Source organism: Rhinoderma darwinii, chromosome 1 (genome assembly GCF_050947455.1).
Source record: "Rhinoderma darwinii isolate aRhiDar2 chromosome 1, aRhiDar2.hap1, whole genome shotgun sequence".
In the NCBI taxonomy this organism is placed as follows: Eukaryota; Metazoa; Chordata; class Amphibia; order Anura; family Rhinodermatidae; genus Rhinoderma; species Rhinoderma darwinii.
The window spans coordinates 63,960,619-63,966,895 of record NC_134687.1 but is presented as its reverse complement, the minus strand read 5'-3'; positions in this window follow the sequence as shown (position 1 = coordinate 63,966,895).

Sequence of the window (6,277 nt, the reverse complement as noted above, 5' to 3'; positions counted from 1 at the left end):
GAGCGTGATTTTCACGCACCCATTGACTTCAATGGGTGCGTGACGCGCGAACCATGCACAAATATAGGACATGTCGTGCGTTTCACACAGCGGACATACGCTGTGTGAAAATCACGGACTGTCTAAACAGCCCCATAGACTAACATAGGTCCGTGCGAGGCGCGTGAAAATCACGCTCGTTGCACGGACGTATTACACGTTAGTGTAAATAAGCCCTAATACAACATGATCTGGGCCTGCACCAATCAATTTATTTCATCAGGTAAATTTTCCCTATTTAATAAATTGTAGTAACCCAGCATTAATTTAATAATCCGGGTCTTTCTGACTCTAAAGATGCCCATGAACACTGTGGGACTGAGCTTTCATGTAATGTGTATGGGGGTGTCCCGATGGCAGATGATAGGGGGTTAAAAAGGATCTGGCACGTTAGGGTATTTTCACATGGCCTATTTTCGGCCCATAAACGCCCGAAAAATCGGAAGCAGAACGCCTCCAAATTACTGGCCATTGATTTCGATGGGAAAAACGGTGTTCTGTTCCGACGGGCGTTTTTTTTTACGCAGCCGAAATTAAAAAACGGTCGCGAAAAAAAAGTGCAGGTCACTTCTTGGAACGTTTTTGGAGCAGTTTTTCATTGACTCTACAGAAAACGGCTCCAAAAACTGCACGAAAATCGTGAGTGGCTTAAAAAACGTCTGAAAATCAGGAGCTGTTTTCCCTTGAAAACAGCTCCATATTTACAGACGTTTTTGAGTTTGCGTGTGAGCATACCCTTAGGCTATGTTCACACGGAGTATTTTGGGGGAGGAATATCTGCCTCAAAATTCCGTTTGGAACTTTGAGGCAGATTTTCCTCTCCCTGCACGCCGATTTTCACGGCGATTTTCGCGCCGTTTTTTGCCCGCGGCCATTGAGCGCCGCGGGCATAAAACAGCGCGAAATACGTTTTCTCTGCCTTCCATTGAAGTCAATGGGAGGTCAGAGGCGGAAGCGCCCGAAGATAGGGCATGTCGCTTCTTTTTCCCGCGAGGCAGTTTTACTGCTCGCGGGAAAAAGACGCCGACGCCTCCCATTGAAATCAATGGGAGGCGTTCTCGGGCCGTTTTTGCCGAGTTTTGCGACGCGGTTTCCGCGTCAAAAAACTCGGCAAAATACTCCGTGTGAACATAGCCTTAGATTTCAATATGCTGATCCTTTGTTCTGACTGGAGATAAGCGCCGCCGAAAGGTGTCTGGCATCAGCTTATTCCACTCTCCCCATTGAATGCACGTGCACGCTCATCCAAGCCAAATGTGTATGGGGCAGTCGGGAGGAATAGCTATCTAATGACACTCCATGACTATTTACCATGCTCTTTGGTTCTGAGATCTTCTACCTTGATATTCTACCTAATTCACGAACGGATGTGCTAAAAGGGGTTAACTAATTAGACAATACCTTTTCAAATGCCGTTCTAGGAAGGTTCCAAGTTCAGGCTGCCAAAAAAAGCCCCCTCTTGCTTTGGAGGACTAGTCTAGGCCCATCTGTGCCTTAGGCCGGACTCACACGAGCGTGTGCGTTTTGCGTGCGCAAAAAAACGCTGTTTAGCGCGCAAAAGGTCCGTGTGTCATCAGCATATGGTGCGCGGCTGCGTGATTTTCGCGCAGCCGGCATCATGATGACACTGTTTTTTTGTTTACAAACAGAAAAGCACGTGGTGCTTTTCTGTTTTCATTCATAGTTTTTGAAGCGCGCATCACCCAGAAGTACTTCCGTGTGCCGAGCGCGATTTGCACGCGCCCATTGACTTCAATGTGTGCATGCAGCGCGAAACACGGGCAAATATAGGACATGTCATGAGTTTCACGCAGCGCACATACGATGTGTGAAATTCACTGACAGTCTGAACGGCCCCATTCATTAACATAGGTCCGTGCGGGGGGCGTGGCTTGGACATGGCACTGACCAGACGTGCTGCTTGAGAGCTCCGTTCCTGCACTTCCCTAACCCGATCATAAGCACATTAATACGCAACATTTTATCAACCTGATGGTCAGGAAATCCAAGGCCTCCACGGGGACTCCTTACTGTACACGGCAGATGTCTTCAGCCGGCTCCATCCAGCGATTCCTGACCGACGCTGCTGCTGGACCATCATCTAAGATGACGCCGCTGGAGGGGAAACGAGATGGCGCCTGGACTTCGCTTCCAGAGGGGCTGTCATCTGCGGCCGGCGCTGCTGCATCAGGTACCGCTTGTACCTTCCCCTCGATCTCGGGTTCTCAGGGGCAGTTTCCCTCCCTGCTGAATGGGATGGAGCCGAGCTCTTCTGGGGCTGTGATGGCGCTGCCTGCGCGGGACTGCTCGCCACGTGGTGCCTGTCATGGCGGCCGGGTTTCTCCCTTATCTTCCCCTCATGTGCTGGGGCCTGCATTGCTGCCTTCTACCTCTCCCAGAGATTTGGCTGTTCATCCCTCCTCTCACATAGGGCAGAGGCGTAACTAGGTTCTCCAGCACCCGGGGCAAAGATTCAGTTTGGCGCCCCCCCCCCAACCTCTTTCCCGACATCTCCTTCCCCCTCGCCGTGTTTGTTTTCTCTACCAATCGACGTGTCATTTCTTTTTATGTAACGCGAGCATAAAATTATTTGTACATTTCACAAGCAATATGGTTCTATACACAACACCAGAACCAAGCTCGGTACATATATACAGCCCCAGAACAAATACAGCTCAATTTAGTGCAACCCCTGCCGTATAGGTGTGTACGGCGTAAAACTACAGCTCCCAGCATAGCCCGAACAATGGTGAGGATATGCTGGGAGATGCCGTTTCACAAAAAATAAATCCTATCATAATCGTACCACCAATCATCTCGCTGCAGATCGTACAGTGACTACATTACTGATTAGAGGCAGAATAAATATTTACATTAAGTGACTCACCGGTGACGTCTCAGATTCTAGTTCTTTTTCTCCATTTGGTCCAGACCTCTATGATGACTTCTCCCGGTCCATTTCTGCAGTTTGCGGCTCACATGTCTTCAGCTTCTCACTTTTCCAACATTTCTGCACCTATAAATAAATATAAAGTTATCATTATACCACACACTACACCCCTAAATATAATAGCGCCATACCCTGCACCAATAATTATAATAGCACCATACAACCGTGTCCCACACACTGTGCCCCCCTGTAGATAGTGCCTGCCATAGAGCCCCCTGTAGATAGTGCCTGCCATAGAGCCCCTGTAGATAGTGCCCCCATATAGACCACCCCTGTATATAGTGTCCCACAAATAACTCCCCCTATAGTGCTCTACAGATAGCCCACCCCTGTATATAGCCCCCTGTAGATATTGGCCACCCCTGTATATAGAGCTCTACAGATAGCCCACCCCTGTATATAGCCCCCCCTTGTACATATAGTCCACCCCTGTATATAGTGCTCCACTAGATAGTCCACCCCTGTATATAGTGCTCCACAGATAGCCCACCCCTGTATATACTATATACAAGGGTGGGCTATCTGTGGAGCACTATATACAGGGGTGGACTATATGTACAAGGGATGCTATATACAGGGGTGGGCTTTCTGTGGAGCACTATAGGGGGAGCTATTTGTGGGATACTATATACAGGGGGGCTATATCTACAGGGGGACTATATACAGGGGTGGGCTATATCTACAGGGGGACTATATCTACAGGGGGACTATATACAGGGGTGGGCTATCTACAGGGGGACCATATCTACAGGGGGACCATATCTACAGGGGGACCATATCTACAGGGCTGGGCTATATCTACAGGGCTGGGCTATATCTACAGGGCTGGGCTATACACAGGGCTGGGCTATATACAGGGGGGATATATCTACAGGGGTGGGCTATACAGAGGGGGGCTATATCTACAGAGGGGGGCTATATCCAGGGGTGGGCTATATCTACAGGGGTGGGCTATATACAGGGGTGGGCTATATACAGGGGGAATATATCTACAGGGAGCTATATCTACAGGGCTGGGCTATATCTACAGGGCTGGGCTATATACAGGGCGACTATATCTACAGGGGGGGTTATATACTGGGGTGGGCTATCTATGGAGCACCATATACAGGGGTGGGCTATATCTACAGGGGGCTATATACTATATAGCCCACCCCTGTATATGGTGCTCTATAGGCAGCCGACTCCAGTATATAGCCCCCCTGTAGATATAGTCCCCCTGTAGATATAGTCCCCCTGTATATAGCCCAGCAGATATAATCCCCCTGTATATAGCCCAGCCCTGTAGATAGCCCCCCTGTATATATAGTCCCCCTGTATATAGCCCAGCAGATATAGTCCCCCTGTATATAGCCCAGCCCTGTAGATATAGTCCCCCTGTATATAGCCCAGCCCTGTAGATATAGTCCCCCTGTATATAGCCCAGCCCTGTAGATATAGTCCCCTTTGTAGATAGACACCCCCCGTAGATAAAGTCCCCCGTGTAGACAAAGTCCCCCCCCCCCCGCAGATACAGCCACACTTCTATTACAATTAAAAAAAAATATATAATAATAATTTCAAACTCACCTTATTCCCGCTCCCACGCCGTCCGGCAGCCATGGAGACCTGCTCTCTTCTGCGCAGGTCTCCAGGGGGTTGAACACAGCGTCTATGAAAGGCGCTGATTGGCTGGGGAGGATGACTTTCTCTGTCAGTCAGTCAGCGCCTTTCATCGACGGAAGCGTCACTGGTACAAAAGGTACCAGTCGCTTCATTTGTGGAGAGGCGCTGAATGGCCGTGCTTCTAATTGTACCTGTGTCCTTGCGACACAGGTACAATTATAGTGCAGGAGGAGGTGGCGCTGGCGCCCCCCTCTGAACTGCGCCCGGGGCACATGCCCCACTTGCCTCCCCCTAGCTACGCCCCTGCATAGGGGGTTCTGCTGTCCTAGGGGATGATTTACAGGGCTTGAGACAACAGTTATCAGCATTGCCCACTAAACAGGACATGGAACGTTATGTAAACCGTCTTGAGACGACGTATAAATCAGAGATACAATCTCTTACCACCGATCTATCTCAATTGTCCGATCAAGTACAGCGGATGGAAAGCGATGTTTCCGTTATTACACAGCAACAAGTTTCTCATGCCGACCGATTGGATCAACACTCTCATCAGATTCACGCATTATTTAACCTTGCTGAGGATCACGAGAATCGAAATTGCCGTAATAATATTCGGCTTCGGGGCATCCCTGAGAATATCTCTCCGGGTCAACTCATCCCTGCTTTACAGTCTCTGTTTAATGCATTATTAGGGCGCCCTGCTGATGATCCTCTGGAGCTGGATAGAGCCCACAGGACTCTAGGCCCGCGTAACCCGGATCCTGATAGGCCTAGAGATGTGCTATGCCGTGTCCATTTCTTTTCTCTTAAGGAGCAGATCATGAGGAAGGCCCGAGATAAAGGCGAGGTTTTATTACAGGGAGTCAAGATCCAGCTGCTGTCTGATTTGTCCAGGATGACTCTGGACAAGCGCCGAGTGCTACGTCCTTTGCTGGATGTCTTGAGAGAACATGAGATCTCCTATTCCTGGGGTCACCCCTTTCAGCTGCAGGTTCGCAGGGACGGGGCACTGCTGAGTGTTCGTGACCCAGGGGATGTTCCGAATTTCTGCGCTGCTCTCCGTTTGCCTAGAGTTTCTCTCCCTGATTAGCCTTATGTTCCCATCCCGCCGCCGCGTCCACGATCACGCAGGCGAGGTCGTTCTCCTGCTTCTCCTATGAGGCGTCACGATGGTCGTCCTGCGGAGCCGATGTGATGCCCTTTTAATGTCTCCAAATTGCAGCCTGCTGTCAGAGCTTAATTGCAATGGTTATTGTGTTTATCAGCTGAGGCAATTATATTCAGAGTTTCATGTGGACATTGCTGTGTGGGTCTGCATTTTGTTCTAGGTGATTGCTGCTGGAGATCTGGTGGCTACTGATGTTGGTTGATTGCTGTTAATACGCCACAATCGTGAATGTTTATTTTTATTATTTTCTTTTATTGCTAACCTGTATGTACATTTATGCTGACAATGAATGTATTAAGGGGTGTTCTCTGCTGGGGTTTCTTTAGGTCCCTACTAACAATGTATACTCTTATTTAATTATTTTTGGGTATCATACTAAGTGCCTTGGTTTTCCTTTCTTTTCTGTTATATCGTTATTTGCTATATAAAATTTGCTGGGTTGGGGGGTGCGGGGCGCTGGCTAGACCTTGTCCTGACGCTTCTCTTAGGGACTCACTGGTTATATCCGGTGT